Source organism: Artibeus jamaicensis, unplaced genomic scaffold (assembly GCF_021234435.1).
Source record: "Artibeus jamaicensis isolate MK-2021 breed Jamaican fruit bat unplaced genomic scaffold, CSHL_Jam_final contig_1539, whole genome shotgun sequence".
Classification (NCBI taxonomy): Eukaryota; Metazoa; Chordata; class Mammalia; order Chiroptera; family Phyllostomidae; genus Artibeus; species Artibeus jamaicensis.
The window spans coordinates 1,781,875-1,799,853 of NW_026521299.1; the positions used below are offsets into that span (position 1 = coordinate 1,781,875).

At 48.4% G+C, this 17,979-nt stretch overlaps 1 protein-coding gene across 4 annotated transcripts in view; it reads left to right on the forward strand.

The window, feature by feature from the left end:
- Nucleotides 1-17,979, forward strand: part of PPARD (peroxisome proliferator activated receptor delta) — an 85,191-nt gene that overhangs the window by 43,433 nt on the left and 23,779 nt on the right. The window lies entirely within an intron of this gene.

Below are 17,979 nucleotides of genomic sequence, written 5' to 3' on the forward strand. Positions count from 1 at the left end.
AGGTGACTGTCCCCTTATCTCTTGCTGCTTCTAGGATTCTCTCCTTCATTTTAATCTTGGCTAATGTAATGATGATGTGCCTTGGTGTGTTCCTTCTTGGGTCTAACTTCTTTGGGACTCTCTGAGCTTCCTGGATTTCCTGAAAGTCTTATTTCCTTTGCCAGTTTGGGGAAATTCTCCTTTATTAATTGTTCAAATAAGTTTTCCACTGGTGGCTGTTCCTTTCCCCCTTCTGGTACCCCTATAATTCAGATATTGGAGCATTTAAAGATGCCCTGGAGGTTCCTAAGCCTCTCCTCATTTTTTTGAATTCTTGTTTCTTCATATTTTCCTGTTTGGTCATTTTTTCCTTCCTTTTGGTTCACTCCCTTGATTTGAATCCCAGTTTCCTTTTCATCACTATTGGTTTCCTGTGCAATTCCCTTCATTTCAATTAGTTTAGCCTTCATATGTTCCTCTAATTTGTGACTAAAATCAACTAGTTCTGTGAGCATCCTGATCACCAGGGTCTTGAACTGTGCTTCTGAAAGTTTGGCTATTTCTTTGCCGCTCAGAGTTATGGGCTCTGGGGCTTTGAGATCTTCCTGAGCTATTTTTGGTCTGTTTGCGCCCCATTAAGTATGAGGAACAGAGCCTTAGGTATGGGGCGGGGCCACCAGGGTGGGGTCGCTGGGTTGTGACGCTGTATGTGGGGGCGGGGTCAGAGTGGGGAAATGGCGGCCCTCTCTGCTGCCTTCCGCTGCTGGGGCCTGCAAGGTCCCATCTCACCACCCACTCCCTTGCCGGTCTATCTGCGCAGGAATGTGCCACCACAGTCAACCCGATGCAGCCCTGCGTCCTCGCTGGGTCCCCGGGTAGCTCAGTGGGTCCGCCCTTTGCAACCCCACGCCTGGGACCCGTGCACCTGAGTCCGTCTGACCGAGTTTCCCTGTGCAACCCCACTCTGCCAGCTGCTGGCTTTGCCCCTCTTACCAGTCAGGCTGAAGAATTCATTGTTATCAGACTTCCGAAAAGTTCAATTTTCTGTGTTCTGGCTGTGTTTTCTGTTGCTAGTATTTTGTTGTCTCTAAACTTGGTTGTGTGAGAAAGCACGGTGTCTCTACCTATGCCTCCATCTTGGCGGAAGTCCGCATTACAATTCTTATTGAGAGCCAAACCGCCCCAACTTGGCCATTGACTCAAAAAGGAACTCTTAATGTGACATTTAAAATCTTTGTTTTTAAATTTCCAGAAACTAAGATTTATCAGAGCCTTTTGGTGTGCGGTTCTGAGTGCTGGCAGATTTGTGGTCCCTAACCACCGCCATAACCCAGGTGAAGAACACTGCCAGCACCCCACATGTGACGGCGTCCCCTTGTGCTGCTTCTTTTGTAGCCGGACCTCATCACGTCATTAACCCCTGGTCTGCTCTCTGTTCTTACAGTTTTGCCTTTTCCAGAACGTCATACAACTGGAATCATGAGATACGTAGCCTTTTGAGTCTTTCACTTAGCATAATGTATTGAAATATATCCATCATTGCTGCATGTATCAGTAGTTTGTCCCTTTTTGTTATTGAATGAGTATTCTATTGTAAGGATGTGCCACAGTTCGTTTATGCCTTCTTCAGCTGAAGCACATTTAGGTTGTTTCTGGTTTTTGGCAATTTGGATTCAACATTCCTATGCTGGTTTAACATAGGTTTTTATTTCACTTAGATGAATTCCTAGGAGTGACATTGCTGAGTGTATGATAAGAATACATTTCCTGGCCAAACCTCGTTCCGGAGCGGCGGTGCCGTTGCACCCCTCCAGCAAGTCCGAGTTTCTCCATGACCCTGTTAGCACTTGGTATGGTCGGGTTTTGTTTTGTTTTGCTTTGGCCTCTCTAACAGGTGTGTAGTGGTATCTTATTGTGGTTTTAATTTGCCTTTCCTTAATGACTCAGGATGTTGAGCATCATTTTCATGTGTTTATTTGTCGTCTGTGTATCTTCCTCGGTGAAGTGTCTGTTCCGATATTCAGATCTTTTGTCTGCTCGCCTGTTTCTTAATTGGGATGTTTGTTTTCTTTTCGCTTTTATTTTTAACTTAAAAAAATATTATTCTAGGATATGTCCATTGATTTTAATATATTTTATTGATTATGCCATTACAGTTGTTCTATTCCCCCCTTCATTCCCCTCCACCCTGCACACCCCTCCCCCACCATTCCCCCCTTTACTTTATGCCCATGTGTCTCAAGTTCTTTAGATTCTATATTTCCCATACTATGCTTGCCCTCCCCCTGTCTATTTTCTACCTGCCATCTATGCTACTTATTCTCTGTATCTTCTCCCCCTCCCCTCCTCTCACTCCCCTGTTGCTAACCCTCCATACGATCTCCATTTGTGTGCCTCCACACCTGACATAGCTGTCAGCTTAGTTTGCTTTTTTTTAGGTGTGGTTGTTAATAACTGTGAGTTTGCTGTCCTTTCACTGTTCATATTTTTATCTTCTTTTTCTTAGATAAGTCCCTTTAACATATCATATAATAAGGGCTTGGTGATGATGAACTCCTTGAACTTGGCCTTATCTGGGAAGCACTTTATCTGCCCTTCCATTCTAAATAAAAGCTTTACTGGATAGGGCAATCTTAGAGGTAGGTCCTTGCCTTTCATGACTTGGAATACTTTTTTCCAGCCCCTTCTTGCCTGTAAGGTTTCTTTTGAGAAAGCAGCTGACAGTCTGATGGGATCTTCTTTGTAGGTGACTGTCCTCTTATCTCTTGCTGCTTCTAGAATTCTCTCCTTCATTTTAATCTTGGGTAATGTAATTATGATGTGGTTTGGTGTGTTCCTCTTTGGGTCCACCTTCTTTGGGACTCCTGGAAGTCTATTTCCTTTGCCAGATTGGGGAAGTTGTCCTCTATTATTTGTTCAAATAAGTTTTCCACTTGTTGCTCTTCCTCTTCCCCTTCTGGTACCCCTATAATTTGGATGTTAGAATGTTTAAAGATGTCCTGGAGGTTCCTAAGCCTCTCCTCAATTTTTTAAATTCTTGTTTCTTCATTCTTTTCTGTTTGGTTGTTTCTTTCTTCCTTCTGGTCCACTCCATTGATCTGAGTTTCAGTTTTCTTCCCATCACTATTGGTTCTCTGTGCATTTTCCTTTATTTAACTTAGTGTAGCCTTCATTTTTTTAATCTAATTTGCAACCAAAATCTACCAGTTTTGTGAGCATCCTGATCACCAGTGTTTTGAACTGTGCATCTGATAGGTTGCCTATCTCTTGGTCACTTAAAATTACTGGCTCTGGAGCTTCGATTTGTTCTTATTGAGCCATTTTTGGTCAGGTTGCACCTGTTACGTATGAGGGGTGGAGCCTTAGATGTTCCCCATGGCAGGGCAACCCTCGTTTCTGGGTTGTGACGCTGTATGTAGGGGTGGGGTCAGAGAGGGAATAATGGCGCTTGCTTGGAGCTCTCTTAGATTTTGGTCCCTTTTACCACTTCCCACAAGCAAATTGGGCCCTTCTGGTGCTGGTTCCCGGGTAGATGGGCTTGTGTATGTTCTAGGATCCTGTGGGTCCCCCCAGCAAACTCTCCTGTGAGGCTGGGAGCCACTCCTGGCACCTCAACTCCCGCAAGTTTTTCAATCGGTGCTTTTAGGCTTTATTTCCAGGTGCTGGGGCCCTGGGTTGCGTGGTTTGTCTCACTGCCTATTTCTGCCTGGTTTATCCACGTGAATGTGGGTCCACGGTCAGCCAACTGCCTTGCGCACCTCACTGCGTTTGCTCATTTCCTCCCCACGCCCAGGTCACCAGCCACCTCCTTTTCCTTCTGGGGCCCCTCTCCACCGGCCGCCAACTCCATTTCTCTTACCGGTCTGGATGAATGGTTCCTTGTTAGACTTCTGTACAGTTCAGTTTTCTGTCTGTTCTGGTTGTGTTTTTGTTTCTACATCTTTGTTGTCCTTCAATTTGGTTGTGTGAGGAGGTATGGTGTTTCCACCTATGCCTCCATGTTGGCCGGAAGTCTCTGTCCATTGATTTTAAAGAGAAGTGAAGGGAGTGGGGAGAGGGCCAGATGGGGCAGGGGAGAGAGAGAAATCAGTCGGTTGCATCCTGTACCTGCCACCTTTTGGTGTCTGGGACAGTGCTCCGACCAACTGAGCCACCTGGCTAGGGCTCTAATAATCTTGATCTTTGTTTCATGACAAATATTCCACATATAGAAAAGTTTATTTCTTTTTGACTTGATATTGGTTGAATAATTAAAACATGTGTCCAAAAGTATTTTCAAGATGAACATCGAGGTATATATTGCTTTGTGTAAGCTCATTTTCTTTCCTTTTTTTTTTTTTTTTTTTTTAGTGATGAAAGCACTAAAAACTTTGGTTTAGCTAGTGCTTTTATTAATCAATACTGCATTTACTAATTCAGATTTTAGATCAGTTTCTGATTTTGTATCCTAGAATTCTGCAATATTCACATTTCCCCCCTATTTCTCCTGTAGCAAATAGTCAAATGCTAGAAGGTACCAGTGAACATTACTGGGTAATATTTGAATCACCAGCAAAGGTATCTCCTAAGAAAGTTAATAGCACTGTACAGAGTCAGTTAAGGACTTACTTGTTTCCAAATGTACTTCGTAGAATACCACTTGTAGGGTTTGTATATACTGTGTATGTTGACATATTAATACATATTTGCAAGAGTGACTCACCATTAACAGCAGACGCAGCTGTGAACACAGCATGGCAGTGCTGCAGGGTTAGATTGTGGCGTCAGCCTGCACCTTGACTCTGCACGTTCTTATTCTCGCTTTGACTTGATATTAGTGATTCCTTCAAACCAATAACATCTTTAGGTTGATCATTAAGCTTTAATTCTCACTAGAGATTATAATGCTTTTCCCCATTTTCCCAGTTTGTTAATATTGAGATGTTTCTCAGAGTTTGGGATTCAGTAAAACATAAGTTTCTGAAGAAAAGTTGGGAAGAAAGTCTTGTATAGAAATGCTAGTCAAGAGAGGGCATAAGGCAGGGTTTGATGAAAGCCAGGTGTTGGAGGGAAACCTGTAAGGTCAGCCCCACAGAGCGGCCGCTGTACCTTGTCTATCACGGGGACTCTGGAACCTGGCTGGGCCCTGCCCCTGGAGGGTGCACACGAGAGCTGCTGGCTGAACAAACAGCTTTCCAACCACTGGCTGTTTGGAGCCACCGTGTAAACAGCTTGGGCCGACAAGATGGTTCAGGTTATAGAGTTTGTGGAGGATAAGCTTAGCAACTGTGAGGTCCCTATTGTGCCAGGCCTTGAATGACAAACTGAGAAGCTTGGGTTGTTCTATTCTGGACACTGGGGAGAGAATCAAATATAACAACCGAGTCCTGGTGGGCTCAGAGCCACGGTGTGAGCTGAGGGCAGAGCAGCCTTTTTTCTCTCTATTTTTTTATTTAGGCAAAAGACCAGAGCTAAAAAAAAATGGAAAGAATACTACTGTGAACTTCTATATTTCCTTCACTAAGATTCACTGATCGCAAACCAATGGCTATACTTTCTTGGCACAGTGTCACTGACTGTCCTCACTCCGTGTTTGTGTGATTGCTTCCCCATGATCACGTTGAGGTTCACATTTTTGGTGGGAGCCCGCATAGGTGGTGGGGGCCTCCTGGTGCTTCACATCGGGAAGCACGATGGTGCCGGTTGTCCCCAGTAAAGGTGATGCTAATTTTAATTACCTGGTTGAGTTGGTGCCTATGAAGACTACTTTCATTTTAAGGCAGAGAACTTTGGGGTTTTGTCATTTCTTGGTCAGTTGGTCGGTTGGTTGGTTGGTTGGTTTTTGAAGACAGAGAACTTTGGAAGGAGCTTTTCACTGACTTTTGGGAATAGCTGACAGCCATTGTGGAAAAGATTTTTTCATTGTCTGTTGTACCTGCTCTTGAGAAACATCTTGATGTATGTAGTCCAGCAATTTTCAACCTTTTCATCTCATGGCACAATACACTGATTACTAAAATTCTGCAGCACATCAAAAAATATATTATGGTTTTTGCCAGTCTGACAAAAAGCATAAGTATGATTTCGATTCATTCACACCGGATGGCTATTGTTGGGGGTGGCTGTTGTCATTTTTTTTGCTTGACAATCTAAGGGAAAAGAGGTCAGTGTCCCTGACTGAGTAGTCAGGCACTATGTGTTTTAAACATTCTTGCAGCAGTTGAAAATCTCTGGAGTAGTCAAATAAGTCCTGAGATCTAGGAAATGGGAGCGGGGCCAAGCTCTATGACGTTGCTCCCTATGACTGTAGACAAGTTTTATCATCTTTCTGGGCTGAGCCATTGTACACATGAGGAAATAGATACTCAGTGAGGTGAGGCGGTTTGCCCAAGGCCACTCAGCTAGTAAGTAGCAAAGCTAGGATTCAAACCCAGTTCTGTTTGGGCCCAAATCCTGCCCTTGCTCTTAGGCCAGTCTGCCTTCTCTTAGGGGCCTGCTCATCATTGTGGTGGCACCAAGCACTAGGTACTGCTGCTCAGAACCCAGCAGAACACTAACCCTTGTGGGATCCGAGCTGAAAAGGTAGAGAGAGGTACTTCTCCTGCCCAGGATGCTCTCCTGCACGTGGCAGGCCATTGCCCAGGAAGGGCCGGCACTTTGGACAAGCTGGTAAGCAGGTTGTTGGATGCTGCTTAGCCACCTTTGGAATAAATGCTTTGGTGTGGGGTGTTACAAAGGTGAGCTGCTGGCGCTGGTCCCCGCCCAGACAGGGAAGTGCAGGCCTCACGTACCTGGTGGTGGCCTGTGTTGGGGTCCGTGCCCAGGAGCCCCAGCTTGGCTGGTGAGTCCTGAGGGCAGTCCAGGAGGATGGAGAGGGTATAGCCTAAGACTCCCTGAGCTTAGGGGATGGTGGGAGAACGGAAGCATTAATGGGGGAAAGGTGTGCAGAGCCTTGCCAAGCAGGTCTCTGTGGGTGGGGAGACACGGCCTGCGTGCTCCGTGCGCCCCAGGGTTTGGGTGGAGGTTCTTGAGGCCGCCAGGAAGGAGGGCCGTGGCGGCGACACTGAGGACTCCAGAACTGCTCCTGTTGGCCCTCTGCTCTGGTGTCCCACCAGCCCACCAGCCTGTCATCTTCCTAGTTAGCAGCTCTCCCCAAGGCAAGGAGCACCAGAGAGCACTTGGTGAGCAGTGTCTGTCCCTCAGGCTCCCGTGGTGTTCTTCCCCGGAGCCATTGTTTTGAGGAAACATTGGCTCTGGCTCAGTGAGGAGGTTATGGTCTGGTAAGGCCATGTTGTGCTAATGCTGTGGGGCTGAGAGTCCAGGAGAGTCCCTGTTCTCAAGTTGCGTCTGCTTCCCCTGCACTGTTTATCTTCACAGGCCTCCAGGGAATGGGGCTGAAGTCGGGGCCAGGGCCATAGGGGCCTGACGGAGCAGGCCGTGCATTGTGGGGCCTGAGGGGATTCTGGGGAGTTTTCCTTCCTCCTCCTACAGTGCATCTTGGAGGGGACCCCCCATCCCATCCCGGTTACTGGGAGCCACGTAGGAGGGGACAGAGGTGACCCTGGCAAGAGAGGACCTCAGAGGGAAGGCAGTCTGACCATCAGGCTCCCTGTCATTACTGGTTGTAGCACAGGGGACAGAGGCAGTACTTTACCTTGAGTCCTTGGCAGGAGCCCCATCTCCATCCTGCCAGCAGGGTCTGAACTCCAGGCTGGGAGCTGACATGACCTGGGAGCCTTCTGCTTTCTGAACGAATTCCCAAGTCATTGCTCAGTCATGCCAATCCTGGCATTTCCCTGCCACCGCCCACACACCGCTCCTGACTGGCCCCGGGTCCTGAAAAGTAAGGGTGCAGTTTTGGACCAGCTTTTGCACTGAGACCTCTTATAGGCTGTCATGTCGGCATGAGATCCAGAAGCTGTTTGCTGTCAGAGCAAATGAGAATTGGAAGGTGAGGAGGTCATGGGCCAATTTTCTGGCTCTCCAAGGTGCTTTCATCTTTAAAACGTCTGTTCCAGACTCCCTGGGATTGAATACCCTTGTTTTATTTGTCCTTTCACTCCCTCACCTCTGGTTCTCCCTTCCTTCTTTGGGGGACTTCATGCTTTTCAAATATTTGTTAACTAAGTCCTTATCTGGGACCTCAGAGAGCAGCCAGATAAGTGCACTTGGAAAGATGTGGGAGAACAGAAAGCAAATAACTGAAAGTGTCTTTGAGGTCCGACACCAGCTGAGCTTTTAGTTCCTGAGCTGGTTTCACTCAAGTGAGAGCCAGAGCTTTTGTGAGAGAAAGCAAGTAGTGTTTGAAGGAGACGCTGGGCTCTTCTACTGAGCTTCATGACAGAAGACTTCTCCAGACTGCCACTACAGACCCCAACTCCCCCCACCACCGCCTCCTTCCCCCCTCCCACCCTGACTCTGTTCCCTTCTCGGTCGTTCATGCTGTTGACAAGTGTGTTAGCTCTTTGTTGTCTTACACAAAGTGGACGTGAGGCAGGCAGGCGCACAGCTTGACCCCTTGCTCCGGGTCAGGACCATCCTGCCTGAGCAGCACACCTGTTCTGCCTGCTGCTCTTGGAGGCCAGCAGAGAAGTCTGTGACATCGAAGATGTCAGCTTTTTCTGACCTCTTCTTGGGACTTTCTAAAATAATGTCTCGTGTGTATCATGCTTTCAAAACCTTTTTTTTTTCCGTCACTGAACACAGCACACATTCATTATAGAAAAATCAGATAAATGATAAGGGAAGAAGTAAAAATTATCCTTAAGAGATCGCCATCACTAACATTTTGGTGTATGAATTATCTAATACATGTGTTTTTCACATTTACTCTCTCATCTGAGCCTGGCTGCCTGCATCAGGGCAGGCCTGGGGTATGAGCCCCATCTTAGAGACCGGAAAATGGAGCCACAGAGGGTTAGACGGTTTCCCGGAGGTACGCAGCCTAGCAATAGAGCTGCAAGTGTACCTGTCACACAGTCCAACACTAACGTCCTGTCTGCTGTGTCCCACTGTCCCCTCACCTGCAGGTGGAGAGGAGGGGCCTGCAGCCTGGACTTCAGCAGGGCCTGGGCGCTGGCTGTGATTCATTGAGTGACCTTATCCAAGGGTTAATAAGCCAATGGCACCTCGGTGATACTTCGGCCTCTTACTGACTTAGGAGAAAAGGTAGGAGGTTGCAAGTATTGCCATTCCAACACGACAGCTTCATCTTGGTCTTGGGGGTTTTAGGAGCCACACATTGAGAGTGATCGACGGGGACAGGAGGAGCTGGGAAGCTGTCAAATGACGAATGCTACAGTAACTGAGAAGTTTCACCTGCAGGTGACAGCTTTGGGGAGGAAGGCGGGTGCAGTCTGAGACTTGATGACCAGAGAGCAGGCAGGAACAGACTAGGGATGGAAGTTAGTTGGAGGGAAGGGTCCACTTACCAGGATGTGGGACACTTTTTGGCGTCAGAGGTTCGGGAATGGAAATGAGAGGCAGACCAGTGGGGTGTTGAGAGTGCCCACCCTGAAGGCAGACTGGCCCCAGCTCTGCAGCCAGGCTCAGGTGGTCAAGGAAAATATTTCACTCTTCCTTGCTGTTTTTCTCTTCTATAAATGGAGATAATAATAGTACCTGCTTCACAGTCCTCACTTGTGCTACGTAAGGAGCTTACAGCCTGGCACACAGAAACGCTATGTACTGTTTGGTTCGAGCAGAATTTTAGTAGGCACCATGTAGAAAGCGTCATGGGAATCATTCTGCATGTGTTTGGTTATGACCTACTTCCCCAGCCTTCTCTGGACCCTGCCACCCTGGTCTTCCTGTGTCTCTACCCACCTCTTCGGGGCCTGGGTAAGCCCGCGTGTCCCCTTCCTAACACATCCTACCCCTCAGTCTGTATAAAAAAGTAATCTGTCTACTTCTTGATTTTATTTTCTTCTCTGAACTGTTTTCTCTAATGAGCATATTTTACTTTTATGATCATATCTAGATGACCCAGCTGTCCTTGGCCTTGGAGGACTGAGGCCTCAAGCAGAAGCCATTTCCTGCTCCTCAGCCACACTCCTCCCCTTGGCCTTGGTAGGAGCAGGTGCTGGTCTTATATTCCTCCCTGACTGCCATGGAAATATGTTAAAGTCACCTAAGGGTTTGCCACCCCCTCCCCGCCCCTCCCCTAAAAACAGCCAGGTCCCAGAAGTGAGCCAGGCCCCGCTCGGTTGAGCTCCTCACGGGGTCTGCTCCCGAGAGGGCTGGAGAGTCCGAGTGGAGGGGAGCGCCCCGGCAAACGGACTGCCTGCCCCAGGCCTCCTGGCACATCAGTAGAAGAGCCGCTGCCTGGACTCCTGTGTGCCCTGCTCTGCTTGGCTGCCGGTTGGTTGTAACCCTGAAGAGCCCCTTGGACTGGGATGGACTGGAGGGCCACTGGTGCCCTGGAAAACTGAAGCCCGAGGACAAGCGATCCCTGTGGGGCTGTTTCAGGCTGGTCAGTGAGCGGAAATCTTTTTCCAATTATAAAAATTATTCATTTATTCGACAAATATTTATTGAGCAATTACTGTCTGCTAGTCACTTTTCCAAAACCTGAGACCAGTATGAATCCAGCATACGAAATTTTTGCCTCATGGGGTTTATATTCTTTTGGGGTGACACAAGCAGTAAACAAATGAGGTTTTTAAAAATATTTTATTTAATTACTTTTAAATCTTTATTTTTAGAGAGCCAGGGCAGGAGGGAGAAGGTGAGGGAGAGAAACATCTGTGTACGAGAGAAACACCGATTGGTCGCCTTCTGGACGCCCCTACCTGGGGCCTGGTCCAACCCTGCCCTCTCAGCGACCTCCGCAATACTTTCAAAAAGAATGGGAGAAAGAGACAGAGAAACATTGATTGGCTGCCTCTCATACCTGGACCGGGAACTGAACCAGCAACCCAGGCATGTGCCCTGAGTGGGATTGAACTGGCGACCTTTCACTTTGCGGGACAGTGCCCAGCCAACTGAGCGCTGGTCAGGGCAACAAAAGAGTTAAAAAATACATGTGTATATATATATGGATATGCCATATTTTGCCATGTATAATGTGCACTTTTTTGCCCAAATATTTTAGGGAAAAATATGGACACTCATTATATCTGGGTACAGTGCTCACATACCCAGGGTATAATAATCCCATATATAATGCTCATAAAAACATGGGTGTGCATTATATGTGGGAGCACATTAAACACAGCACAATACGGTATATGTCTATATGCATCCATGTGTGCACACACACACATGCACACATGTGTACTATTCCAAATAGTGTTAAGAGCTACACAAGACTTCCGCCAAGATGGAGGTTTAGATGGATGTGCCGTGCCTCCTCACACAACCAAGTTTAGGGACAACTAAATATTAGCATCAGAAAACACAACCAGAACACGGGAAACTGAACTTTTCGGAAGTCCGCTAACAACAAATTCTTCGGCCCGACCGGTAAGGGGCGAAACCTGCGTCTGGTGAGGATTTACAAAGGAGGGCTCGATCGGACCCGGCGCGGAATCCAGATGCGAGAATCCAGTCGCACGGGTTCCAAAACCAGGATTGGACCTAGTGAGCGACCGAGCGGCCCACCGGGTAAGCGACTACGGAGGAGACAGTGGGGAGGCGGTGGCAGCGAGTTGACTATGGTTGCCTGGTTGCACGCGGCGGCGGCGGCCATTTCCCCGCTCTGATCACGCCCCCACATACAGCGCCACAACCCAGCGACCTGGGAATCCAAGTCGACTCTCCTCCCACTTAAAGGGCCAGAACAGACCAAAAATGTCGCAGGGAGACCTCAGAGCCCCAGAGATAAATCTAAGTGACGAAGAAATAGCAAATCTCTCAGACGCACAGTTTAAAACACTGGTCATCAGCTTCCTCACAGATCTGGTGGACTATAGCCACAAATTAGAGAAACATATGAAGGCTAAATTAAGGGAAATGAATGGAATTCCACAGGAAACCCATAGAGATGAAAAAAAAACTGGGACTCAAATCAATGGAGTGGACCAGAAGGAAGAAGAAAAAAATCATCAAACAGAAAGGAATGAAGAAATAAGAATTCAGAAAAATGAGGGAGAAGCTTAGGAACCTCCAGGACATCTATAAACGCTCCAATATCCGAATTATAGGGGTACCAGAAGGGGGAAAGACACAACCACCAGTGGAAAAACTATTTGAACAAATAATAAAAGAAAATTTCCCCAATCTGGCAAAAGGAAATAGACTTCCAAGAAATCCAAGAAGCCCAGAGAGTACCAAAAAAGTTGGACTCAAGAAGAAACACACCAAGGCATATCATCATTACATTAGCCAAAATTAAAATGAAGGAAAGAATCCTGGAAGCAGCAAGAGGTAAGGGGACAATCACCTACAAAGGAGTCCCCATCAGGCTGTCAGCAGATTTCTCAAAAGAGACCTTACAGGCAAGAAGGGGCTGGAAAGAAATATTCCAGGTCATGAAATCTAAAGACCTACAACCAAGATTGCTCTACCCAGCAAAACTTTCATTTAGAACGGAAGGACAGATAAGGTGCTTCTCAGATAAGATCAAACTCAAGGAGTTCATCATCACCAAGCCCTTATTATATGAAATGTTAAAGGGACTTATCTAAGAAAAAGAAGTTAAAGAAACATGAACAGTGAAAGGACAACAAACTCATAGCTATTAACAACCACACCTAAAACGAAAGCAAACTAAAAGGACAGCTAGATCAGGAGTGGAAACATAGAAATGAAGATCTCAAGGAGGGTTAGCAAGAGGGGAGTGGGAGGAGGAGAAGGGGGGAGAAGGTACAGAAAACAAGTAGCATAGACAGTAGGTAGAAAATAGATGGGGGGGGCAAGAATAGTGTGGGAAATATAGAACCTAAAGGACTTGAGACACATGGACATAAACTAAAGGGGGGTAATGGTGGGGTTGGGGGGGCAGGGTGGAGGGGAATGAAGGGGGGAATAGAACAACTGTAACAGCATAATCAATTCAAAAAAAATAAATAAATTTATTAAAAAAAAAAAAGAGCTACACAGATGACTGAACAGAGAAAGGAAAGGAAGTGCCCAAGGGTGGGCTGGGTGTGATTTTAAATACTGTGGTCAGGTTGACTGTCCATTTAACCTAAGTCCTGAGGAAGTGAGGCAGGCAGCCATGCACACAGATTCCTGGGAGAAGACCTTTTCAGCTGGAGGGAATGGCTGCAAAGGCCCGGAGGCAAATGTGCCTGCCGTGTTCGAGACCGGCAGGAGGCCACGGGCCTGGCACGCGGCACATGAGGACAGGAGCAGGACGCAGGGGCCACCCCAGAAGGCCTTGCAGGCCAGTGTAAAGACGGGAAGCTTCTGGAAGGATTTGATCACAGGTGGGAAGAATCTGACTGCTGTGTGGAGGGTAGTGGGATAAAGCCTGAAGCAGAGAAGCCAGTTAGGAGGCTGTCAAGATAATCCAGGCAAGAGATGATGTTGTCTTGGACCAGGGTCATAGCAGCAGAGGTGATGACAAGTGATCAGGTTGTGGGTATTTACAAAAGGCAGAGAGCCAACAGGATTTGCTGACCCCAGCATTTTGGGCTGACAAACCAGAAAGTTGCAGTTGCCATTTACTGAGATGGGAAAGGTGTTGGTGGGGGAGGTCAAGAGCTTGGTTTTGGATGTGTTAGATTGGTGATACCATTGCGCATCCACGTGGGGATATCAGCAAAGCTGGGACTGAAGGAATAATAAATATGGGAGTCGGAAGGTACTGAAAGCCATGGACCAGCATAAGATCGTGGCTCTTGTAAGTATAAGACTGTAGAATGAAAGAGTCCTGACGAGACCAGGAAGAAAATAACTCACGGGCCCCAGCAAAACAGATCAACAAGGAGCAGCCAGGGAGGTCAGGAAACCTGGAGCCAAGCGAAGACAGGTGTGAAGGAGGAAGCGCTCAGCAGTGTGTCGCGTGCTCTGGTAGGTAAGTGAGGTGAAGGTAGTGCGTGTTCAGAACAGAGAGTTTAAGAAGTTACAGTGACGTCAAAACAGTAAATCACCTGCTGCCCTGTTCATGCACAGAAACTTCCTTTCATTCTTTCTCTAGTCATTTTTGCGGGGTTTATGCTATCGAATTTAATTCTGCTGTTTTCCACTTAACAAGTTACTAAATATTCCATGGAAACATGAGTTTAATGGCCGAGTAATACTCCATTTTCTGAGGATGCCCTCATTTAACTATTTCTCTATTATTGGACTTTGAATCACTTCTGTTATTTTTCAGTATTATAAAACTTGATTTCATCATTATAAATAACACTGCCTTGAACAACAGCTCCGTACATTTTCCTAGGAGGGGGACTGTTGTGCAGGGTCAGAGGGCCTGGATACTTCCAGGTGAAGCTTGAACGTAGGGGCACAGTTTCCCCTGAATGGAACTGACCGGCGCTGCCCAGCCATAGGTTTCTTCTGTCTCCTCTGCCCTTGGGGAGGCTCAGCCGTGGCTCAGCCCTGCTGACCCATTGTGTGCCTTCCCCCTCCACAACTGTGTGTCCTGTTTTTCATGAGCTGGTCAGAGTTTTGTTCCCTGTCACTAGGCCCATGCGCCCCTCAGCACACTGCACGTTTCCTTGCCACCAGCCTCTGTCCCCTCACCCAGTTTGTCCCTTGGGTCAGCAGGAGTCAGAGCTTTCCTCAGAAGGCTGCTGCAGGGTTAAAATGAAATAATCCGTTGTAGCTGCTTAACACATACTAGTCTCGTCTGCCTTCCTCTTGTTACCAGGAGAGGGTCTGGCCCTGCGCAGGTCTGCCTGGGCCAGTGTGGCATGTGGGTGCTTGACTTCGTGTAGGAAAGGTTTCACAGCATGAAACCTCCGGGTGACTATTTATTAAAGCTGGGGACGGTGAAACAAGGGAGGGCTTAGCACAGAAGCAATAGGAAGCCTAGGCTGGGCTGCCTCAGCTCACGGGGAAGTCAGAGCCAAGGGGGCTTTGGGGACAGGTTCAGGGGATCAGCCTGGGACAAGCTGCCACTGCCCATTGCCATAGAGTTTGGGAGACTCGTGTCTGTGAAGAAAGAAGTGGGGGAAGGGAGAGGGAAGAATGGAAAGGGAATGGGAATGACACTGGCTGCTCCCCAGAGGGAGAGCATGTGCTGGGTCCTTTGTCTTCAGGGTTTTCTCTCTCTCCTGCAGGCGGGAATCTTAGGGGAGGGCTCAGGGGAGGGTCTCAGCAGAACAGCCATCCATTCTCCAGGTGTGCCCTCTCAGGGTCATGGTCTCCACTGACTGGTCACCTCCAGGGCAGGGGGATCTCTAGTCATTGAATTGGTTCTGGCTTCCCCACCTGGTTTTGTTGCCTTTCTGGGCCTAGAGCTAAAACACAGCTGAGGCCTAGATGTTATTTCCATGGAGGAAAGGCCAGGGGAGGAGAGGTTACCCTGGGGGTGAGGTCCTTGTTTTTCCCAGTTTTGCCCCCTGCCATCTATCTGCCCCTGGCCATAAACTGCTCAGGCCACAGCGCTCAGCTGTCTCAGTTTCCCTGCTCCACTTGCCCGGGAGTTTCCCTAGCTTCTCACTGTCCTGTCTCACTCTCACAGGGTCAATTAAGTGGCATTATTATATAAAGGTGCTTCATGAACTTTTAGGGGCTGGCCAATGCTGTCTTAGTTGTTTAAAAAGAAAAGGGCACCCTGACTTCTGTGGCTCAGTTGGTTGGACATTGTCCCAGAAAGCAAAAAGGTCACAGGTTCTATTCCCGGTCAAAGTACATGGCTAGGTAGTGGGTTTGAGCCCTGGTCAGGGTGCTGGCAAGAGGCAGCCCACTGACATTTGAGAACTACTGAGAACCTGTCTCACATCCATGTTTCTCTCCCTCTCTTCCTCTCTCCCATCCTCTCTCCCTAAAAAATAAATAAATAAAATAAAAAATAAATACTTTTAACAAATAAAAAATAAAGAAAAAGATGTGAGCAGCAGTGTCTGGCCCATGCCCCGTAACCACATAGCTCCTAGAGCGGGCACTGACCCACACAGAGGCTGGTGTGCTGGTCAGAGAGCTGTGTGTCAGAAGTTTGAGAGGCTTGGATGGAGTTGTCAATAGGAATGTGTCAACCAGTGCCAGATGCCACTTCTGCTTCCAGATGTGTGTGTGTTGTAGCTGGGAACCGCTGAGACCCGAACAGTGCTGGGGGAGGTCTTGGGCAGGAAGGGCGCACACATGCACGGAGCGCCTCTGAGCTGCCCTGCGCTTTACTCGGTGAGGGCACAGGAGAAGCACTCAGCTCCGCGTAGGGCCCTCGCGCCTCGGCTCCTCAGCCTGGCTCTCCCCAGGAATTGATGGAACAAGCAGATTTCCGAGGCTCTGGGGTAGCCTTCCCCTCCCGCAGATGCCCCGGCGGGGTTTACTGTAACCTTGGCTCTCAGAGTCCAGCTGAAATCATCTCCAGTGTGTCCTCCACAGCAGCCAGAGGAATTTTTTTTTTAACTGCAGCTCTGATCCTGCCCATCCTCTCTTCATAACTCTTCTAGGCTGTCTGCTGCTTTTTGAATAAACTCACATCCTTAACTTGTCCTTTGATCGCTGGCCTCAGCTAGACCAGCCTCCCTGCCTTCCCAGCACACCAGCCACACAGCCCTCTTTCCACCCTCAGAGGGTCCCTGGCATCCTCCCCCCGAGGGGCCTTTTCACATATCTTTCCCCCATTGCCTTGTAACCCTGCTCGCCTTCCTGAGCCAAAGGCCACACCCTCAGGAACGCCTCCCCCAAGTTACCCACCCTCGGCCAGCTTGCCCTGCTGTGCTCCCCATTTGTCCTCCGCCGCCTGGTCGTCCTTCCCAGTTGTGTGGTAGTGCTGCTTTCTTGACTCATGTAGCCTGGCACGTGGTGGTAGGTGCTTAACATGTATTTGCTGAATGAGTGAATGAAAGCAGCTGGCAGGGACCAGAGGAAGAGTGGAGGGGCAGGGACAGCATCAGCAGCCATAGACCTGAGGTCCTGGGATGAGAAGGCCTCCAGAAAGCCCCCTGGTCCAGCCCCCTGGTTTTGGCACAACTGCCTTACCTCACAGCCCTCTCCGAGCACGGAGGGGCCCTCAGCTCCCTGAAAGCTTCCAGAAAGAGATTTCGGTCTCCTCTGGAACCTGGGCAGGCCTCTCCTTCCCCTCCCCAGTATCTCTCAGCAGTCTGAGAGATTCTGTCTGCTGTGCTCAAAACAGTGTCTGAAACACTTCTCCCTTTTCCCTCAATGACAAAAAGTATCTCACCATTGTAAAGGGTTGGAGAACACAGAAAAGGTAATTAGGAAAATAAGAATCGCCTATAATGGCAATGCTCAGAGAAAACAACCATTAAACTCTTTGGGCCATGTCTTTCCACTTTCTTATACATGTTTTCACCTTGTTGAGCTTCTGTTGCTTGTGAAAACTGTAGAATTTTAGCATCTCATCAGTGTTCACTGGCTATAACCAGAGGCATCCGGGACTGGGGAGCTGCTGGCTGGAGGCCCTGCCCTGCTAGGCCGCCTGCACGCTCAGGGCCCCTTGCAGTCCCTGGTGAGGATCCTGCTTTGCACTCCAATCTCTTCTCCAGCACATTCTCAATAGCTCCCGAAGGCCAGCATTTCCTTTTATTTTAGTTTAGCTTCATTCCATGGGCCTTAGGGACTGGTTCTTGGTGGAATTTGGAAGAGTTGTAGAATTCGAAGGGCAGGGGTGGCCTCCCAGGTGTCTTTTCCCGGGTTCTAGTGCTCTGAACAAAACTATCCCCAGGCCGCTTCTCAGGGGCGAACTGCTGGGCTAAATCAATTCAGCAAGAAGACCACACAGGCCTCTGTGAGCCCTGAGAGGGGCGTGACCCGGACTGGCAGATGGGGAGCAGAGAGCACGGTGGAGCAGCTTGTCTGGGAAACCAGGGCACTGGGTCAGTACCCAGATTAATGATTGATTGGAAAGCTAGGGAGAGAATTAACCAGGCCTATTCTCTTGTGACCTCCATCACTGCCTGTCCTGCGAGCACCTGCCAGAGACATGGGGCAACCTCTGCCCTG